Consider the following 23,068-nt stretch of genomic DNA (forward strand, 5'->3'; position numbering starts at 1 on the left):
TTATTAAAACTGCAGATGTTTGTGGGACACACTCTAAAGTTCTGGGAAGGCTGAAGAACAAATCAATTTAAATTGCTTGTCAATGTTCAAGGCAGGATGCTCCAGCAGACTACGATGGAGGCAGGTCAGAGTTGATTGAGCTTCAGTACTTGGCTTCCTTAGCAATATTAGTTCTAATGAATTACAAAAATGGTGTTTAATTCTATGTGTTTCAATGCTCCATATCTTTAGTGTTCACAAACAGTGGCTTCTCTCCACTGTATAAAGGAGAAGGGGGGAAATGAATAAATGAAACCAGACAAGCCAGACAAGCATTGTGCTTCCCTACTGAATTTGTCAGCTTTCACCTGCTGAACATACCACTCAGCTTTTGGTAACAGAGTGGCTTTGTTAAAATTCTAAGCTCTCCTAATTATGTACATTTGAGAGTGCAGAATTCTTTAATTTGAGACAGCTTATATTATCTGATGCAGCTCTTTCAAAACTATTCAGAAACATCATCTGCCAGGATCAAGAGTAATTGAACTGATATCTATTGGGTTTTATCTGCAGCTTTACTGCATAATTTTTCATTTTCTTCACAAGGCTTTTAACAGAGAGACAGAACATGACTACAGTCCCACAGAGGTGTTTTGACATTAGGTTTAATAAAGCATGAAGAACTCATTAATAAATAATGTTCTGCTAGGTTATCAAGTAAGGCTGAATGCATTTGTTGGACCCAAGAGTCAATTGCATCAAACATGCAGCAAAGTGAGCTGTTAAAAAAAATTGCAATGACTCTTCTGCTGAAGCATTTGATGTAACTCAACACACTGCTGCATAATTTTTTTTTTAATCCCCACATCAGAAATTCATGCATCCTCAAATTCAAGTGTGGCCTGTCGTTCTTTAGCTGCTCTCTGTGAGGTTAAAATGTGTTTAAACAAGCATCCATGACAAAGAGGTAGTTATACCATCATTAATATTTGTCTCTGATATTTCAGAAGAAACACACTATTGGTCATGTGTTAATGATATCATTGTATCCCTATATAATAGCTGCAAGCTATACAGTTTCATACTAGACAAATTTGATAAGTTGTCATTACATCTCTTCTTAGTTACTGCTATTTCCATTGTAACAGTAACCCATAAATAAAACTAAACTGTACAGAATCAAAACCTGAAGTCTGGGATACTCTGGGCACAACCGTCTGTTGGATTGTGCCAACACCGTCCAATGATACACTTCACTTCCAACACCGTCCAATGATACATACTAGATATGGTGGTATTCACATATGATTAGTTATATTGTGGCATATATAAGATAAAAGGGTAATGCTATTATTATTATCTATATAAGGGTAAGCAAAAACTGAAGTAATATACTGATCCAGTTCTTACGTCATTTAAAAACTTCAGACAGCTTATTTAATATTGAAATTAAACCGGCTGTATTAGGCAATGAATCCCACAGCTGCTTCTATCTGTTTCAATGGAAAATAGAATTCTAGGTGTAACTTCTCTTCTACCAAATTGAAAAGAAATTCTCAAGGACCCTTCACTGAAATAATCCTCACCTTCCAAATTTCAGCATTTTGGAGAAAGCATTCCAGCAATTTAAATTCTCATTTGCAGAGTGAGAATGTTTGCAAGCAAAGCCCTTGTTCTTTCCTCAGTTGTAAGTTGTCTTCTTATAAATAAATAAATACATTTTATGGTGCAGAGTGGTCAGCTGCAGTACTGCAGTCCAAGCTCTGCTCACAACCTGAGTTCGATCCCAACGGAAGTTGGTTTCAGGTAGCCGGCTTAAGGTTGACTAGCCTTCCATCCTTCTATGGTCGGTAAAATGAGTACCCAGCTTGCTGGGGGTAAAGGGAAGATGACTGGGGAAGGCACTTGCAAACCACCCCGCAAACAAAGTCTGCCTAGAAAACATCAGGATGTGTCAGGAATGGCCTGGTGCTTGCACAGGGGACCTTTACCTTACTTAATATGCCAGATAATATGCCAGTTGTCTTCTTATAACTAGGGGCAGGAAGAAATAGTTGAGATCAAACTGTCACCTATATTCTATTCCTGCCCTGTATCCCATTATGTGTAAATAAAGTCTTTGACCCCATCTACCAGATGGTAGGAGCAGCCCCAGAAAGTGAAACAGCATACAGAATCAGAAAAGTCCTCCTACAGAGAGATGGTGCAATGATTAGCAGAAAGTGGAAATGCTTTCCAGCAACAGTAATCAGAATGAGCATGTATGACAGGAAGATCAATTAACTGCACTGGTTTGATGATCTCTCTCCTAGGCACATATCTGCTGAGATCTTCCCTGCTACCCAGGAAAATGAAAACCAGTGTAGAGGGGCCAGAATACCAGTCACATACAAAAGTTTAAAACGGCTCCTGAATATATGAATTACTATATTTATTAATGGGGTTCTTTAGGTCCCATCATGATTAGTAAATTTCTGACTGCACATCGCTTTATCTTCTTATTATCTCTAGCATACACACTTTTCATTTTCATTGCCAAATACATAGGAAAGGGTGTGTCACAAGAATATCTGATCCCTCCATAGGTTGGGCCTCCCATTCCCCATAATGGCACAATGCATCACAGTAGAATACACACCTGGCTGAAAGCTTGCATGGAAAACAGAAGTATGGAGGAGACGTGCAAAAGGTTTAGAATAGGTCTGTGGTTATGCCTATTCCATCTGCATGCAGAAGGCATAAATTGTTTGCTCTTCTTCGTATCATATGAATAATATTTCCTTTATTTTTCTACATATGCTTAACTTCTGAAGGAGAAAAATATTACAGATGCTATCAAAGGAAAAGAAAACATTCATATTCTTAATTCATCATTGATTATAAAGGCCCTACACCATTTGGCAATAGATCACGCATCCTTTTAGGAGATGACCATGGTTTAGGGTTGCCTCTTCACCACTGGTGGGAAGTTGTTGGGGCAGAGCCTGAGGAGGGTGGGGTTTGGGGAGGGGAGGGACTTCAATGCCATAGAGTCCAATTGCCAAAGCAGCCATTTTCTCTAGGTGAACTGATTTCCATTGGCTCGGGATCAGTTGTAATAGCAGATCTCCAGATATTACCTGGAGGTTGGCAACCCTATCGTGGTTGTTCATACAGCTGATTACAAGCTTTGAAGCTCCCCAAGATATTTACTTAGCTCCCTCATTACAGGCCTTCTAGAGACACTTGGGAAATGGAAACATTATACCTGAGTTTTCACTGTACTGGTTTTACCCATTGTTGGTTTTTAATCTTTTACTGGCTTAAATTGTTCATTAGATTTTACATTTATAATTTTATGGTGATTTATGCTGTTTTATTTGTAAACTGCCTTGAATGGCTATTATTTCTGGAAAGGAAGCATATAAATCAACTCAATGAATTAAACTATCAATAATTAAATGTGGCTGAATTATGCAGTCAGTTCAGCACACAAAAATATTATGTACAGAAGACATTATTGCTTTCTTATTCATATTCATTTTGTGAAAAATTAATAAAATATTTCAGCTGGAATTACCTATGAAGAACTAACACAAACCATCATAATTTTTTTAAACAAAAATGAGTGAACTATTTTAATATTTTATTCTAAGATATTACTAATTTAAAAGACATTTGAAATTAAGTTCCTTTAAGAAAAAAGCAAGATAATTGCAGTGGATTTGAAGTGGTAAAATATATTTGAAGTGCATGAGATAATGTCTTCTGGCTCTGGGCACATTTACAAAGTATAGTTTGCAAAAAAATGTTGTCATGTACATAGAGAAAAGGTTTCCCCTGTTCAAGGATTTCTTTTTGTTAACTTAGTAAAAACGAGAACTTAATTTCTTGCCCGTTCTCCAAACTTACTGGAGCTATTTATGGGCCAGTGTGTGAATGTCACTTTGCCTATTTCATGTTCCTTTGGTGGGGAGAGATGCAGATGGAAGCATGGTCCTCCTTCCCTCCAAGCTGAAAAGCCAAACTACACACTGGAATTCCATAATTTGAACTCCAAATATATTATTAATATATGCCTTTCCCTAAAAAGCAGCCACAGAAAAGCAGTATGGATTGGGACCATGGTGCTGGAGCAAATGAAGTTTACCTCTTCCCCCTATGTCACCCCTACTGGTGACTAAATGGGTGACTATAAAAATGGCTTCCTGGACTACATGAAGCCCCAGTATGGAAAACAACAGAACCATACTGTGTCTTTTTTCCATACCTAGTATTAACACCACCTAGAGGGATACAATTTCAATTGGGAAAATTGTGCAGGGAAGGGTAAGTGTTAATCCATGGACTCAACTAACATTGGCCCCTCATGTGGCTGCTTTAAGGGGCAAATAACACATCTGGAATTCCAGTCACAGAAACCCAACATCATGCTTAGCTTCTCTCTAAAATGTCAAATAATTCCAGTTTGCAACTCTTTATTTTCTTATGTTTGCCTCCTTGCACAGCTCTTTAAACCATTGACCCCATGTGGCTATTTTGACAGAAAAACTAATCATTTCAATAAAGTGATGCACTTTTGCAAGTAATGTCCTCACAAACTACTTTGCGTATATTAAAAGCAGAACAATTTAACTGTATCATATTTTACCCCATGCAGCTAAGGAACATTGCACTATGGATGAGTTCAGGAGTTGTATGTTTAAAACATGTGTTACCTGAAGCTGAAGTTTGCTAGATATATCACATTATAACATATAAATCTGCATGATGATGGCAGGATCCTACTGTGAGGAAGATAGGGAAATTATTATAATCTGCATTTCTAAATTGAATGAGAGTTTTGCTCAGCAGAAATCTCTTGACTGAAAATAGTATGAAATTACATCCTGCTGTTTTAAGTTACCTGTGTGTGTTTGCGCTCATTTTAAAATGGGCTTAAATTTCTACATTCCTTTCTTTGTAACTTTGGAAACCTACAAACTTCTCAGAAAGTGGAACCTGTGCTTGGAGTGGACATGTAATTTCAGAAGCAATCACTCTTTTTTGTGGATATAAGTGATGAGCCAGCCTCTGACAAGGAAGCTCTCAAAGTTGTTCTGATAAGGAAGGACATTGTGGAGAAAAAACAAAAATAGAATAGACTATACCAAGAAAATCAATTTTAAAAATTCCACCCCAGCACAACAGCCACACCACAATCACCACCAAAGCCTCTTCCCTATTCATATGATGTCCCACCCTCACCCAGTTGTTCTTCTGAATTTTAGTCAATTGTTTTATGCCTATCATTTTGATATTCATGTTTAGCATTTAGACGTTTTCCAATTGATAGTAATTCTCCCAATCTATAAATTGTGTCAACTGTTGTACATTTATTCAATCCCTTGAAAAAATGTCTCGGTGCACTGCTATGATCTTTGAAAGGTGGGTGTGTTCTCAGGGGCAACAATGAATATCATCAAGTGAACAATGGTAGATTATTCTGAATCATACAGTATAAACAAAACAAAACAAAAATTATCAGCCAGCAGAACCAGAAAAGAGTAAGGGCCAAACCAGACAAGATTTTAAGATTTGGATCCAGGGAACATCTGCTGTGTGACTGTGGGGAGACAAGAATATGGGCTCCCCAGACCTAGTTTTTTTTAAAATCACATCTAGTTTGGCCCTGAAGTGCTGTTGGTTATTGGTAAAGATGCTCAAGGATTGATGAGTCAACCTGTCCTGGAGCGGTCGGCACTCTCCCTGAAGGAGTAGTTTCCTAGTTTGGGGGGTGCTTCTGGATCCTGGCCTAAAACCGGAGGTCTGCTCTGTGGCATGTAGTGCCATTTATCAGCTTCTGCAGATAGGCCAGTTCCAGCCATCTTATGAAAAGCTTGATCTGGCCATAGTGTATAGGGTTGCCAGGTCCTTCTTCACCACCGGCAGGAGATTTTGGGGGCAGAGCCTGAGAAAGGTGGGGTTTGTGGAGGGGAGGGACTTCAATGCCATAGAGTCCAATTTCCAAAGTGGCCATTTTCTCCAGGTGAACTGATCTCTATTGGCTGGAGATCAGTTGTAATAGCAGGAGATCTTCAGCTATTACCTGGAGGCTGGCAACCCTAGTAGTGGCCTATGCTCTGATTGGAGTATTGCACTGCATTCTATGTGGAGTAACTTTGAAAACTGTCTGGAAACTTCAACTGTTCCAAAATGCGCCAAAAATACTGTCAGAGGTGGGAGACAGGGATGGTTTCATCTCTGTGCTGATAGATCTGTACCGGATGCCGTTCTGTTTCTGAACACAGTTCAAAGTACTTGTTCTTACCTTTGGCCATAAAAGGGTTAGTGCCAGGGTACTTGAAGACCTATATCCTACCAGAGTGTCCAGCCCAATAGTTACGATCTTTCTCAGAAGCTCTCCTGTTTGTGCCCCCACCATTAGAAACGAGGCTGGTGATGACAAGAGTCAGGGCTTTTTCAGTGGTACCTCACCTATAGAATGCCCTTCCTCTTGAGGCTGACTTGGCACCTACACTATCCACTTTTAGGCATCAAGTGTTTCTTTAGGTGTTTCTTTTTACCCATGCTTTCATTAAGAGGTTGATCTTTTATAATAATTTCATGGTCTACGGATAGCCTGAACTGTTTTATGAAATCCCTTTTAAGCTTTCTTGATGTTTTGATGCTGTGTTTATGCTCCAGCTAGGTTGTTAATATTGTTTTTAATTGCTTGCTTTTATGGGTTTGGATTTTTATTAAGTTTTATTTTGTAAGATGCCTCAAGTAGGTTCTCTAAAGAGAGGATTTTTTTTCTAAATAAATAAATAAACAAACCAATTAAACACCGGATAAAAAAACCTACCTTTTATCTACATGCTTGCTGACTGTTGAAAGCATTCTAAAATAACAGTGAGGCCAAAATCCCCCTAATAAATAGGGTTGCCAGGTCCCTCTTCGCCACTGGTGGGAGGTTTTTGGGGCGAAGCAATAGGAGGGCGAGGTTTGGGGAGGGGAGGGACTTCAATGCCATAGAGTCCAATTGCTAAAGTGGCCATTTTCTCCAGGGGAGCTGATCTCTATTTGCTGGAGATCAGCTGTAATAGCAGGAGATCTCCAGCTAGTACCTGGAGGTTGGCAACCCTACTCATAAAAGTCACCACATCCTTTCCTTTACATTCAACATTTTCAGACTGTAGAATTAAGGCCTTCCATTCCTGTAGTGTTGAGCTTGCATCTCCTCATTCATTATCACTGGGAAGAAATCAGCTAGTACTTGGTCATCTATATAACAAAAGAATGATCAGGCAATAGAAGTAAAGGTTAGGAAAAAAGCTTCTTGATTTCTTAAACCGGTATATTATACATCAATATAGATGGCTATTTTCTTCTGTCATTTTTTCGGTAAGTGAAATATGTTTGGCAGGTGTGATTTTGTCCCACAGATAGACTGTCAAAATCTGTCAACTTATGCAAACAACACAAGTGCAAATACAGAAACCTGCACATTTTATTGCATAAGAGAAAGCAAAGACAGGAATGAACAATGCCAGAGTCCCTGCCTACCCCATCACAGGCAACTCTCCTGGGTCCACTTTCCTGGAAGTATGTCCCATCAAACATCATGGGGCATACAGCTGGGGGGGCCTGGCTCAGATCACCCCCATAAATACATACCACTAGTCTCAGATGTCAAGGTGGTGCCCGGCCTTGTGTGAGGGGGATAGGGGAGGTGAGTGCGGACTCTTGGCCTGGGGAAGCTGGATTCCTGCTCCCACTCATTTATTGGCATATGGTCACCCCTTCCATTTGTCTCCAGAAATGGGGTACTAGTAAGGGCTCTCAAATGAGATACGTTATCCACACAGCATGGACTTGGCTCTCCCCCTTGGATATTAGTGCAAAGTGCTCCCTCAGCAGTACTAAGTGCCCTCTCTGTGCCTCTTGCACCACAAAAATACAGTACACTGTGCACTTTAAGTACGCATGTCAGGGACCTCTGAGACAGAGTCCTATGCAGCGCAGCCTGCCTACTTAAGCTATGGGGTGTCCTGGCTGGGGTTTATGTAGTACTGTAGCTGTGGGAAGCTGCTGCTGGGAAGGGTGGCTATTGACCACAGTTGCCTAATTGTCAGCTGCCTAATTTCGAATGACTTGAAGTAAGGAGAGTGCTGCAAGGAGATAGTTCTGCATCTCTCCACCCACCCACTTAAAAGTTAATTTTTAGAAAGCAACGGTTACATGCGGGCATATGCATTAAAAAAACAAAAACATGGAGATTAAAACAAAATGCTCTTCAGAGAGTACAGGTTCACTTTGGTGCATGACTTTGTAATAATAATATAATAATAATTATGACTGTGTGGCCTTTAGATTGTATTTCAAAAGCATTCAATCTAAAACCACTTATGTAATACATAATTAAAAAATTTTTCCCGGAAGAAGCAAGTTGTGTAGTAAATCAGATACATTATGGCAGTCAGAAATAAAACTATTATAGATCCATGTTTAAGTGGTCTATGTGAACAAAATATGACTGTTTACACACATTACTTTGTTGTATAGATTATGCTATCCATTATTTCATATTTCTTGGTTTGAATATATGTTTTCATATATCACGTTCAAATGGTTCTGTGTAAAAAGGGTAAAGAAGCATTATGGCTGCTGGCTCAAGTAACTATTTATGCTTTTCTATGAAAAGCATTCATTAGGGTTTGGGGAAATTCTGATACTGTGATCATTGTAGAAAGTTGTGTGGGGGGGGGTATCTATATAAAACGAAGAACTTCGTGACTATCATTAAAAGACAAGAAGTTCATGGCAAAAGACAGAAATGGGAGCAAAATACTTGGTTCAGATTAATATATGATGCAGAGATGCACATTTTACTTTGAAAGTTTGGACTGTACCAAAACCCTCACCTGAAGTTTTAATTCCCCCTCCTCTGTTAGCAGAGAACAGGCAGCAGGGGGAGGGGAGCCAAACTTCACCCAGCCCAGCACTTTAGAAATACTTATGACTTCCAGTTGGAGACAATGAAATGGTCAGCTCACCCCTCAGGCTTGAAGGTGACACCTGATAGAGAACAGAGACTTAAGGTGCTAGACTTCCTGGTGACTTCAGGAAAAGCTTATTTGACCCACAGGGGGTGGGCAAGCAAAGATAATAAAACCCTTTGGCACGGAGGGAGGGTATCTCTTTGGCTGATTCCATTTAGGAGGAAGGAACTCTTACACCTGGGCTCCTGCTGAACACCATTCCCATGTGGAGGGCTGCAAGCCTGAACAAGGACTTCAAAGTAATGGGAAGCTTTCAAAACACTGTAACTTCCAAGTTAATGAGCCTGCCTTAGAACAAGATCTGTTAGAGCATGTACAGAGTGAGGGACAGAGGAACTGCACTTTTACACCTTTGTACCATGGGATTGCCAAAATGAAGTCAGCGTTCTTACTGTGGGTGATAAGTGAAAACATTTACAGGTTAGGGAAGTTGGTGCTCAATGAGATGCTTGCTCTTCTCCATTTCTACAAGCTCTCTTCAACAGTTTATTTGCATCTTTCTCTATCTTTCTGTCAAACAACACATTACAAGGGTTAACTGTATTTGTATTCAGAGGTAAGGAGAGATCATAGCAGTGGGGAAGAGGAGAGCAGGTAGTGATTAACCATTTCCCTGAAGTCATTTTTCCAGTCTTCCCTAGCTGCTTCCAGAACTGCAAGGGGAAAAAAAACAGCTACAGGTCTCAATATTTCCCTCCCCCCATGGAAAAGCAGCTGTGGGGTGTTATTTTAATAACAAAATGGCCTGAGGGAAAAGAAAGAAGCACCTGTTCTCCTAATGCTGGTGCTGCAATCAAATTTGCGGCCTCCTGCGACTACATTACAGTCAACATAAAAAAGCAGGTTTCCTGGGTAACATATATTTTGTCCTGCCTATGTTTAAGTGTGCATGTGGTGTATTGACATTAAGGGGGTGTTTGGAGCACTATTGTTAAAAAGAAGCTTACCGTATATACTCGGGTATAAGCCGACCCGAGTATAAGCTGACCCCCCAAATTTGAGGCCAGAAAAGGGAATTTCTTATTGACCCGCAAATGAGCCGAAGATCAATAAGAAATTCCCTTTACCAGTAATGCTGCGCTCTAAAATGGCGGCCGCCATTTTAGAGCGCAGGGACGATCTCGCCCCTGCCCTGGGTCGCCCTCCCGCCAGCCTCCCAGGCCCTCCAGACCCACCCCGCCCCCAGTGCCCTCCAAGGGGGGGAGGGGGAAGAGCCCCTGAACCCCCTACTCACCGGGAGAGGCGGCGAACAGGCGCTCTAAAATGGCGGCCGCCATTTTAGAGCGGGAGGAAGAGGCCCGGAGGAGGCCCGCGGATCAGCTGGAGGCCCGCGGATCAGCTGTAGAGCGAGAGGACCAGCCCGGGTGAGGTGGGGGGAAGAAACCGCCGCTGTCGCCGCACAGCAGAAGGCGCGGTGCGGTGGTGGTGGGCAGGGGGGAATCAGCTGGCCGGCGGGAGCGCGCTGGGGGGGTGGGGGGAATCAGCTGGCCAGTGGGAGCGCGATTCAGGCGGCTCTGAAAGAGAAACCGCCGAATTACCGTATTGACCCGTGTATAAGCTGAGTTGGGATTTTTCAGCCTTTTTGGGGGGCTGAAAAATTCGGCTTATACACAAGTATATACGGTAATTCAAAAAGGTGCTCAAATCTTGTTGAAACCATGATTTGTATTGTTTGCTTTTAGTTAGTTAGCAACTGCATATATTGGGATGTAAATTCTACTTTTTGCTTATCAAATTTCAACATTAAATTTCAACATTTCCTTATATTTACTAACTTTCTAATGGAAAGAAACCACTGAAATATTCTTACTAGCTTCAGTAGACTGTTCTTGACACTGCTCTGTTACATTTATTATGCAATTATTTTTCTTGAGTTTTGAATGGCTAATTGGTGCCATTGGGATATAAATCACTTCTGATGAAGGGCTACATGTTTTCTGCCTCCTACTTATGGCTTATATCTAGAGAAAACATGGCCAGCATACGCACAATAGTTATAACCTACTAAAAGGCATAGAGATTTATTTCTAAACTATAATTCTGCTAAGAAATGTATGTGTTGCCATTAATTACGAAAGAGGTGATTACAATGGCATAACACGGCTAAATTTCACTACTGTCTTTATTAACCACTAAACTTTTTACTGTTATAATAGACAAGGGAGATGCATTTTTTAAAAAAATTATTCTTCATTCAGCATTCAATGTGCCTTGGTAGTCAAATCCCTAATCCTTTTAACTAGACTTGTACTTAGTAGGGATGTCAGTCTCCAGGTGGGGCCTGGGGATCTCCCAGAATTACAGGTAATCTCCAGACTACAGAGATCAGTTCTCCTGGAGAAAATGAATGCTTTGGAGGGTGGACTCTATGGCATTATACCCATTGAAATCCCTCCCCTCCCCAAACTCTGCCCTCCCTAGGCTCCACCCCCAAATCTCCAGGAATTCCCCAACCTGGACCTGGCAACCCTTCCCCCTAGTACTCAGGAAGCATTATGAAAACTGCTCTGGCAAACTTATTTTATTTAGCAAGTTTTCAATTTTAAGCATCTCTGCTTAGCATGCTTAGCATGAAAATCTCTATCTTACAAATGTCATGAGTCGTAAACAAAACTAAATGTGGAGCCTTACTCATGCATATTCTTACTCAAGAGCTGCAGTCTCAAATGGTAAATTACATGTATGAATGGTGCATCCCATGTATAGTATCAGAGACAAAACTTTCATTTCTTCTCAGGCACAATGCTTTTCACTAGAGGGAGTCACATGCCTATCAGTACGTCACTAAGCAGTGCACATTCATGTGCGAATGCAACCTGATTATTTTACGTTTTCTGTTACTGGGTTTGTTTTTATCAGATACGAATGGTCTTCTTAATCTCATCTCTTGTCTATTTCCTTTCAGAAATTCAAATTAGATAATAATTAGTCTACATGACATCTATGTAACCATCCACTTGGTTATTTATTTTTAGTTATAATCTTATGCCAAATGTAGGACATGTATTTTTAACAGTTAATGGGCTACTAAAACAGACAATTGTCATTTGGCGATAGTACACTGGAAAGTCGTTATTTTTAAATTATTCAGAAAGTTTTACAAATTATGCTTTTAAAAAAGGTTTTCTCTGAAAAACATAAAATCAGTACTTATAACAACAACATTCCAGTAAAATAAAGTGTTGTAACATACATAATTGTATCAATATATTCAAGCTAAAACTAAAGAATATAATATAATGGTGCATACTGATACTATATTGTGTGTTCATAAATTCAACAAATCGTTGCAAAGGAGGTGCCTACTAACCCACTATAATGAGATACTCTCCCACACATGAATAAAACAAACATACCCATTTTAGTTGATAAATATGGGCAGTATAAGGTAAGATCTGAGAATCCCCAAGGACCAAAGGAACTAAACACTACACTTACTTCTGATCAGACACAGGCCAGAGAAAACCCCAAAGTCCAAAGGTTTTTAATTGAGATAAGTGGACTAGAGGGAGAACACATGCCAGACCTTCTGTGTACTCTCCTCTGCCTGAGTTTACCTGGTGGCCTCATTAAACTAGTTTGTAATACATTTATTCTATAGGATTAGCATAAATACAAACTAATAATTAATCTCCTCATGAATGCAGCTTTTTACCCCATGCTTTACTGTTTGATTTTTGTTATCAAGTTCTAAATTTAGTACAAGTACGGCTATTTTTCTTTGGAAATACAGCATTGCATACCTTGCATTCAGGTCACATTCATTTCTGGATACAGAAAAGCAAATTTGTCAAAATCACGGAATGCTTTTTTCCCGGCAGCAAAGTTGTTTGTGACATTTGTGCCAGAAATAGAGGTTGCTAATTTTTCTCTCCTAAAGCTAAAATAATGTTGTATAGTACTAATGTATATGCACCATAAATGGGGACAAATACCTCCCCCCACACACTAGTAATTTATACACAGAACAAATACTGCCAAAACTTCAGGCTTTCAAAGACTCCACCAACCTTTTTATCCTTATGCTCATCCAGAAGATCTGGTACATCTACTTTAAACCAGGTTCTTTCGAAGAAGAAATGGTGTCTATCAGTCTTCAATGTTCAGGTGCTTTCAGAGTTTAGAGAAGAGATCAGGGATATGATAAAAAAGCTCCAGATCCAAAATGGATGACTAGCCATGCGTTGTCAAATGTGATCCCACTTCTTAAGGCTGTAGAAGAAAAGGAAAACAGTTATTGTTCTGAAAAGCAATGTCATTTGTTATATAAATCTGAAACAATGCAGTATGGCTATATCAGTGTGACTCTGTGTTTTTAAATGTGTAATTAACTTCTAAGCAATCCATACATAACCTTATTGCACAGTAAAAACAAAAACAAAACACCCCAAAACAAAAACTAAAGACAATGGATTAGAACCATATTAAATCGGCAATTTCTACCAATGCCCTCTTCCTTCTGAAGACCTCCTCTCCTTTTCTCAGGGTCCCCTATCTCAACGGAGCAGCATTTTGTAGAGACCAGTGGGCCACACATAATGCAAGGCAGGAAAGTTTCAGTGTCGTGTTAGGAAATTTAATTGAATCCCACCTAACAGAAGCAGGACTGTACCTATCTGCCCTGATCCAGCTACAGCAAAAAGTATGCATTCCTCGATAGACTGGGATACAAAAGGGTATTTTGTGCATGTACTGCATCTCTACATCAAACAGCCAGGGTTCTTAAAAATGATTTTAGTTATTTATCCCCTAACAAGGGATCACCATCTTTTCAAGGGGAAAGACCTCATGCTGAAGAGCAATTTCATATAGGTCAATGTTAGCAAAAGAATAATTAGATCCTCTAGGCATAATCTACATTGTATAATACTTGCGGTAGTGACACCTCTGACACTCATTGGCTCAGCTAGTGCTATGTGATTCAGAAGGTTCAGATGCTTAAGAACCAACACAGGTTGAAGTCCAAAACTTCACTATTAAATGCCAGGGAAAGCGTTCTCTTTTAAATGAGTATGTTCTTCTTTAAAGTAAGTCAGAGTTCTACACTATTAATAATTTCCCAAGTACAAAGTTAGTCCCCTAAAATAATCCTTTATTTAATGAATCATAATTAAGAAGAAGAGTTGGTTTCTATACCCCGACTTTCTCAACCAAAAGGAGTCTCAAACTGGCTTACAATCATCTTCCCTTCCTCTCCCTACAACAAACACCTTGTGAGGTAGGCGGAGCTGAGAGAGTTCAGAGAGAACTGTGACTAGCCCAAGGTCACCCAGCAGGCTTCCTGTGTAGGAGTAGGGAATCAAACCTGGTTCTCCAGATTAGAGTCCATCGCTCTTAACCACTACACCACTCTGACTCTCTCAATGCTGTGTTCATGAAAACACTAATATGTCTGCTCAGCTTCCTAGAATCATCACAGTACCCGAATCCCTCTAAAAGCACCTAATAATGCTACATGTTCTACATTTAACACAGAAATCTTAGGATGTGACAAATGAAAATAGATGTCAGAGTCAGGAAGGTATGGAATAATATACACCAAAGCTTATGCTGTACTTGTAAATTTTTCATTTAGTTTATTTGTGTAAATTTACTATATAGCTGGTTGTGAAAGATTACTACTTCCAGAAAAAAATACTATGTATAGCAATTGGTTTTATATTATGTGCTTTGTAAGCCAAAGGAAATATGGTCATGTTTATAATGTTTATATTAATAGAATCATAGAATCATAGGGTTGGAAGGGACCACTAGGGTCATTTAGTCCAACCCCTTGTACGATGCAGGAAATTCACAATGACCTCCCCCACACACACACCCAGTGACCCATACTCCATGCCCAGAAGGTGGCCAAGATGCCTTTCCTCTCATCATCTGCTTAAGGTCATAGAATCAGCATTGCTGACAGATGGCCATCTAACCTCTTCTTAAAAACCTCCAGGGAAGCTTACCTCCTTCCGAGGAAGCCTGTTCCACTGAGGAATCGCTCTGTTAGAAAATTATTTCTAATGTCTAGACGGAAACTCTTTTGATTTAATTTCAACCCGTTGGTTCTGGTCCGACCTTCTGGCACCCTGCTCTATATTACAGCCCTTCAAGTACTTGAAGATGGTTTTCAAATCCCCTCTCAGTCTTCTCTTCAGGCTAAACATACCCATCTCCTTCAACCTTTCCTCACAGGACTTGGTCTCCAGACCCCTCACCATCTTTGTTGCCCTCCTCTGGACACGTTCCAGCTTGTCCCACGCCCAGGCAAGCCCCGGCAGCGGGACTACCCGGCGGCGCACTTACCGGGCAGGAAGGCCGGCCGGCCTTGGTCGGGAGGGTGGAGCCGGTTGTTCCACCGCCCGCGAAGCTCTCGGAGGGACAAACGGCCTGGTGGGGAGGGATAGAGCCGGGCGACACAGCCACGCGGCCCAGCAGCGGGAGGTCCCCAGAGGTGCCGCATCCGCGAGCCGTGCCTGGGCCCCCTGCCCCATGACAGCCTTCCCCGGTAGAGAAGGAGCCGGGTGAGGAAGGGATGGGGAGACGGGCGGACGCGAGCGAGAGAGGTGGGGCAGGAGCTGCTGAACAGCGGAGCCAGAGCTACGGCCCAGCTGAGAGCAAAGGCGGATCGGAGATGCGGGCGGGGGACGATTGGTGGAGCCTCGGCAGGGCAGGTGGGGAGGTTCAGGAAGGGGCGGAGCCGGGAGGGGCCTGGCCTAGATGACCTGGGGGAAAACGCGGAGGCCGAGGAGGAGGAGGAGGCAGTCCGCTGTGGAGCTTCGGACTCAGTGGAGCAGAGACTGGCCGTGGGTGTGAAAGAGAGAGAGAGAGAAAAGTCCTCATCCGACCCAACCTGAGGCCAGGGAAGCGCCCCCAGAGAACAAACAGGCCAGGCCGCGGGGGGTGAAGAGGCCGAGCCCACGGGACAGATCCTCACACAGCTTGTCTACATCTTTCTTAAACTGCGGTGTCCAAAACTGAACTCAGTACTCTAGTGTATTATTAACACAAACTCATGTACCACAATGAATTTGTTGCTTTTGAAGAACTGTTTTCCTGACCTTGTTTTAAAAAGAAAAGCACATTTATTAAAAAAAATAGTTCCATGAAAACGTAAGCAGTCTCCTTGCACGCTGACCCATCGAAAGACAAGAAGACTTATTGTGGAAGCGTGGGCATGATGCTTCTAAAACAGCTGACAACATATGTGGACCTTGAGCACAATTCTTGAGGGAATTTCCTTCCTCTCACCTCAACAATATCTTCCCTTTCCCATCTCCAGACTCCGCATTGAAGCCAGGGGAAAAGAAGAAATGAAGAGAACTGTACACATATGGAGCATTCCAAAACATTTCCACAGTATAATATTGTTCTCTATCAACATCTGGAAAAAAATATCCTTTCTAAATTGAGCCAAGTCACTAATATTGTTTCCTAGCACTTTGACACTACAACCATACTAATGAGATTATCGTGCCGTCCCCTCATTTTCTTTTATAATCTGCCCTGGCTTGCAAAGGTCTGCAAGTCAGCACAATTTTCTCTACCTCCAGTTTACATTTATGTCATAATCTCATTTCAGTCTAAATCTTGCCAACCTTAATTATATTTATTGCAGTTGTTTCATGCCTTTTTTAAAACTTCCGGAGTGAACAGTTCTAATTTCATCTGAAGAAGCAACAGCAAGGGTATAGTTTCCTAGTGATCGTCTGTCAGTTCAGTTAGGTCAGTGATTAGGGTTGCCATCTCCAGACTGATAAATTCCTGGAGATTTGGAGGTGGAGACTGGGGAAAGTGGGGATTTGGGGGAAGGAAGGAGCCTCAGTGGTGTATAATGCCATAGAAACCCCCCCCCATCCAAAGCAGCCATTTTCTCCTTGGGGAACTAAGTTCTGTAGTCTGGAGATCAGTTGTAATTCTGGGAGATCTCCAGGACTCACCTGGAGGTTGGCAATGCAGTTCCTGATGGGGGTCTGATATACTTGTTTATTTGTATAATCATGTAGAACAAAACTGTCAGTAAAACGACAATGGGGCTCCTTGTGTATAGGGTTGCCCGCTCTGGGTTGGGGGGAAAACTGGCTATTTGGGGGGCAAAGCCTGAGGACGACGGGGTTTGGAGAGGGGAGGGACTTCAATGCCATAGAGACCAATTGTTAAAGTGGCCATTTTCTTCAGGTGAATTGATCTCTGTGACCAGAGGATCAGTTGTAATAGCGGAAGATCTCCAGCCACCACCTGGAAATTCTAACATAAAAAAACAGCACACTGGACCAATAAATTCCGCTATATTAACACATGTACTTAATTAGAAATAAAGTTACAAATCCTACATAATCCTAACTTTTATATATTAACTATAAACTCTTAATCTACTCCTATATACATATAACAATATCACTATCAAAGCCACTGCGCAATATAATCAAAACATTCTTGTATTTTCAATTCAGGTCTCTCTTAAGAGTAAGATGATTTATAAGTCCCAGTCCGGCATGATGTTAATCCATTCATTGGCTGGTTGGTAAATAATGATGAATATCAATGTGGTAATTCAACGACTGTCCTCACCAACATCCATGCGTCCACACTTACAAGTGTGGAAAAGATACAAAAAAGGTTTTGAATCCAAGACTCCAGGTTGGCTCAATCCCTTGGAGGCAATCACAAGAAGGAAACCAAATATGGACAGAGATTGTAAAATATACAGGGAATGTATACAAAAAGAAGGAGATTACTGGATATTAAAAAGTAGGGAAGAACTGGGAATAACTGATTGGTTTAAATATATGCAATTAAATAATATTTTTAAAAAAGGTTTACTATTAGGCTTTGATGACAAAAAATCTACACTAGAAAAGATATTAGAAACAGAAAATAAAGGCCAAATCTCCAAATTATATAAACTCATATTATAATAGAATTTGGAAGAAGAAAGGGTTAAATCAGTTATGACAGCATGGGCAAGAGATCTAGGCCATAATAGAGAAATGGATGACTGGGAAAGACTTTGGTCAAAGGAACATAAATTTACAATTGCTAGTAGTATAAAAGAAAATATGCATAAAATGTTTTACAGATGGTATGTGACTCCAGAACTACTGGCTAAGATGGATAGAAAAATATCAGATCAATGTTGGAGATGTAAAGGACAAAAAGGAACTTTTTATCACTTATGGTTGACCTGTGTAAAGGTTAAGAAATTTTGGAAAGCAATTATAATAGAAACCGCAAATTTTATACAAGGTAAAATAAACAGGAAACCAGAATACTGTTTATTAGGACTGTCACCTAAAAACTTAACTAAAGAAGACAATATAGTCTGCCAGTATAGTTTTGCAGCAGCCAGAGTAACTATAGCTAAACACTGGAAGGAAGACAAAAAGTTACACAAGAAAGAATGGAGAGACAAATTATTAGATTACATACAAATGGCCAAAATTAGTAATAGTCTAAAGGGCAAAGACGCAGAACTATTCAAAGAACAGTGTCACAAGGCGTTTGTATACTGGGAAAAACCGGCAAAAATTGACTTTAAAAATATGATGAAAGGATTGTAAATAAAATAAATAAACGAAAAGGGTAAAAAACCAGAATTATTATGATCTAAGAGAGCTTTCACCGGAGGCCAACCACTGGAGGAGGGGGTGACTCACAGGAGATGGGGGTGGTGGGTATATTCTATATTTTATTTTGCTTTTCTTTTGGATATAATATTATAATGTATACTAAGTTGTTATGTAAATGACTTTTATATAGCTAATTTATAGGTTATTATAAATGATTAAATAGTACAGATGATAGAGAGTTGAATCAGACTCAAATAGGGGTAGAAATTGTTAAAAATATCAAATGATGTTATATTGTATCCTCTACTTATCCTTTTTCTTTTTTTGTTATTAATTATCACTTTTTGAAATTAAAAAAATTATTTAAAAAAGAAAAGAAAAGCAGTCTCCTTCAAAACAGCCCCTATGGTTGAGACTTCGGCTGGCTCTAATATCACAACACCCCACCCCCATGAAAACCTGCTTTTAAAAAGAAGGTCACCCTAAGCAGTGGTTTTGTTTCCCTGCACCAGGACTATCTCTTGAAATCAGATTTTTTATGACTATAATAAAGGATTGTCCCAGGATGTCATTTGCCATCAAGAGAAATGCTTTCCATGCCTTATTTTGCTTGCATTTAAGCCTTTTCCCTCAGTTGGGAAAGCTAATTTGCATGGACATAATACTATGCGCCCCAGATATGAAGGAAGCCCCAGACTTTGAGGCGCCAGCCTGCCAATTGGCTCTTTCCACCAGACCTTGTCAACGCTGAACTTCTGAACCTGAAAACCGATGGACAGCCCTGCTCGCAAATGCCTGGAGGATGGGGGCAACCCCTTTGCTGGCCCATAAAATTGGATCCCCTGTCCCAAAGTTCACCAAACTTTGGTGACCACCTAAGGAGAGTCCTTTGCAGTCATGCTGCAAATTTGGTGACTGTACCTCCAAAAATGCCCCTTCCCAGGAGCTTTGGAAAAAATCCCCACATACTATAATGGACCTGAATTTTTCGGTAAACCTGGAAATAAAGCCAAAATACCCCTTTACCTGTATGGGTATTTGGCTTATTCCAGGTTTACCAAAAAAAAAAACAAAAAAAAAACAGGCCCAATAAACTTGAACCTGAAATTTACCCCCCCCCCATTTTTTTGCACGACCCTACTCCCAACCGCGGGTGTAACGATTGAAAAATCCCTAGTAATATTTATTTTGAATCTTCCAAAATCTGAACAGCAGTAATGGCTTAATTTTCCTAAAGTACAGAAAACTGGAATCCTAGATAGTGGACTCTACTATATCCTGCCCTAAAGTTGCTGTTAGCAGAATGTAGAATCTATGAGCAGCTATTAGAGGCATAAATGTAACAAGGGGATTTAGCATATTTTTTTCTTTCACCTTTTCTTTAAGGAATGTAGGGCACCTTATGTCATGCTCTCTCCCTCCATTTTATCCTTGCAACAACTCTGTGGGGAAGTTAGGCTGAGACAGAGTAATTGGCCCAAGTTAGAATCATAGAATCATAGAGTTGGAAGGGACCACCAGGGCCATCCAGTCCAACCCCCTGCCCAATGCAGGAAATTAACAACTACCTCCCCCCCCACATCCCCAGTGACCCCAACCCTCCCCCCACCATGCAGGATCCCACAATCAAAGCACTCCCGACAGATGGCCATCCAGCCTCTGCTTAAAGACCTCCAAAGATGGGGACTCCACCACCCTCCAAGGCAGTGCATTCCACCATCGAACAGCCCTCACAGTCAGGAAGTTCTTCCTAATGTTTAGGTGGAATCGCTTTTCTCTTAGTTTAAATCCATTACTCCATGTCCTAGTCTCTGAAGCAACAGAGAACAAGCTAGTTCCCTCATCAACATGACATCCCTTCAAATATTTAAACATGGCTATCATGTCTCCCCTCAACCTGGACACGCTCCAACTTGTCAACATCTTTCTTAAATTGTGGAGCCCAAAACTGGACACAGTAGTTTGCTTTATGGCAGAGTGGGGATTTGAAGCTGGGTTTCCCAGATCTGAGTTCACCACTCTAACCACTATTATGTGCTGGACTCTTGAATTCTCCCCCCCCCCCTTTGTAAGCAAATCATGGATTACAATAAACTGATGTGGAGAAAGAGATTTGTGAAAGCCCCCTGAGCAATTTTACTAGTCATACCAACTCATTCAAAATGCAGCAAAAATCTTGCAGACCTTTTACTTCAAAAGGACTTTCTAAAGGTACTTCATATCTAGCAGATACATATGCATATGGAAAACTGTGGGCAAAGCAGCTAGATTTTCAGCACCCCCCCCCCAAAAAAAACCCAACCCCTTCCTCAATAGTTCTTCCACTTAAAACTGTAGGGGCTTCCTTACATGCAGTTGTGTGTTATGTCTGTTCTTCCCTTTAGGTTAAAAAATGGTTGGCAATTATGAAAAAAAAAATGGTTACTGATGAAGTACAAGCTAAAATTGAAAAAGTGCACAATGTCTCCTGCATACATTATCCTTTATTCTGAATAGATTGCCATTATATTTAAAAGATTATCTGTGCTTTAGAAAAGAAGCTTTCTTTAATGTTTCTCCCCAAGTGAAATCTTGGATTTGTATTTAAGAGGCAAGTTAAGCTGATAAGTGGAAAGCAGACTGAATTTAAAACAAGAGCTTCCTCTTTTTTCTGAGGATATTTTTAGCTCAGTGTACACAAATAAATAAAGTATATGTACATTTAAGTACATATACAAGGAAATTCAGTCAGTGCCTATCTTGATCTGAAAAACTCTATCAATGATTCTGCTTCCTGAAACAGAGAAACCACTAGACCTTTGTCCATCTGTCATGGGTTCTACCACTACGAGGAGATTAGAGTTACTCATTTATGTGAAACATACATTGAATGTATTAGGGACCCAGTTGTAAATGTTCAGTTTTATTTAAAAAGGTAAAGGTCCCCTGTGCAAGCACCGGGTCATATATTTAGACTTAATTTAGAATAGCTAAAGCCTGGTAATCTCAACAATGTACAATTAAAAATGGAAGGCGTCTGTCATGAACTTTGGTTTGTTTCGTGCATACACGTATTTTCAGTTTAATTTTTTGTTTGTAGTGGTGGATAAACACTCCTATTTTTTACCTGAAACCATTCACATTTTTGCAAGCAGTCCTGTTGAACTCTCAAAGAAAATGCTTGACAAACATTTGTGAATATTGGATAGAAAACACAGAGAATATAAACACACACAGAAGTACACAGGTCAGCCTCCCTCCCTCCCTGGTCCCTTCTTCCCCAAACCAAAATTCTCATCTTTCAGAAAAGACGGGACCAGGCACTATGGCTTATGCATGCATTATCTGTCATGGGAATGGCTTTTAAAACAGAGGATAAGCTCCAAACTATCTTCTCAGTAAACTACTCTTCCCAAATTTCTCTGTTACAGTTTATAGGAATTTGTAACCTTCTGTGCTGAAGGAGAAGGCTGCAAAAACAATCAAAAATTCCCATCAATCCCAGAAATCAGTAAATTGTGAATGTGTGTCAACAACAATGTCTACAGGCCAGGTCAGTACCCATAAGATGAGGAATGCTGTCAACTGCACAATGCAAATACATTCAAAAGAGGCATTCATGGTTGTAAAGCCAGGGATTATTTTGCCCCATTCCCTCTTCAAATAAGGCTCAAGGCAGTGATTAGCTGGCTGAACAGTAGCCAACCAATGGGAAGGCATAATGAAAGGGCTACATAATCAAGCCTAGCCTCTTTCTTACAGGCTTTTGCCACCTACTGAGTAACGGCCCACTCTCCCTAAAATATTGTCTGAGTAGCCAGTTGCCATTTGAGGCCAAGCAGGATGGGGGTGGGGTCCCTTGATTGGCAGTTGGGATGTTCAAGAGAGAAGGGATAAAGTAGACAAACAAGGCTTGGTCATAAACTGTCCATAACTTGTTTTGGCAGGGATACAGCAGGTTGCTCATGATTGGTAAGGATGAGCAACAAGAATAAACAAGTTAAACCCATGCTATGGTCTCATGTCTTTATTTGGGGTGCTGAGGCAATGCATCTAGTTTTCAACTGTGACTAAGGCACCAATGTGAACATATGAGGTGCGAAAAAGGCAACAGGCATTGAGAGGCATTCACCCGTCTGAGTTATGTATTTCTGTGTGCTGTGCTATCCCTCAAATGTACTGACCATCTCTGCTGGATGTCATATGTTGGAAATGAAGTGTGGCTCAAAACGGAGATTAAATAAATAAATAAATTTTATTATTGATGTGTGTTGGTTTATTATGTTTTAATCCTGCTTTTCCACCAGGGAGCTCAAGATGATATATATGGCTCTTCCTTCTATCACTTTACAACAACCCTGTGAGACAAGTTTGGCTGACAGAAAATGACTGGTTCAAGGCTACCCAGCAAGCTTCCATGGCAATCAGGGATTTGAACCCAAGTCTCTACAGTCTAACACTCTAACCACAATGCAACACTATAAAATGTATCGCTTTCAACAACTGAGGGTAACACCACTCTTTTTGAAAACA

The 23,068-nt window shown here is 40.6% G+C and overlaps 1 protein-coding gene across 1 annotated transcript in view; it reads right to left on the reverse strand.

The window, feature by feature from the left end:
* The window catches only part of HS3ST5 (heparan sulfate-glucosamine 3-sulfotransferase 5), a 138,709-nt gene extending 125,605 nt beyond the window's left edge, over positions 1-13,104 (reverse strand). Inside the window, exon 1 of the mRNA XM_056856666.1 lies at positions 13,013-13,104. The gene's annotated coding sequence lies outside the window, so the exon portion shown is untranslated. The remainder of the gene's footprint in view (positions 1-13,012) is intronic.
* Between the last annotated feature and the right edge of the window lie 9,964 nt (positions 13,105-23,068).

This window comes from Euleptes europaea, chromosome 10, assembly GCF_029931775.1.
Source record: "Euleptes europaea isolate rEulEur1 chromosome 10, rEulEur1.hap1, whole genome shotgun sequence".
NCBI classification, from domain to species: domain Eukaryota; kingdom Metazoa; phylum Chordata; class Lepidosauria; order Squamata; family Sphaerodactylidae; genus Euleptes; species Euleptes europaea.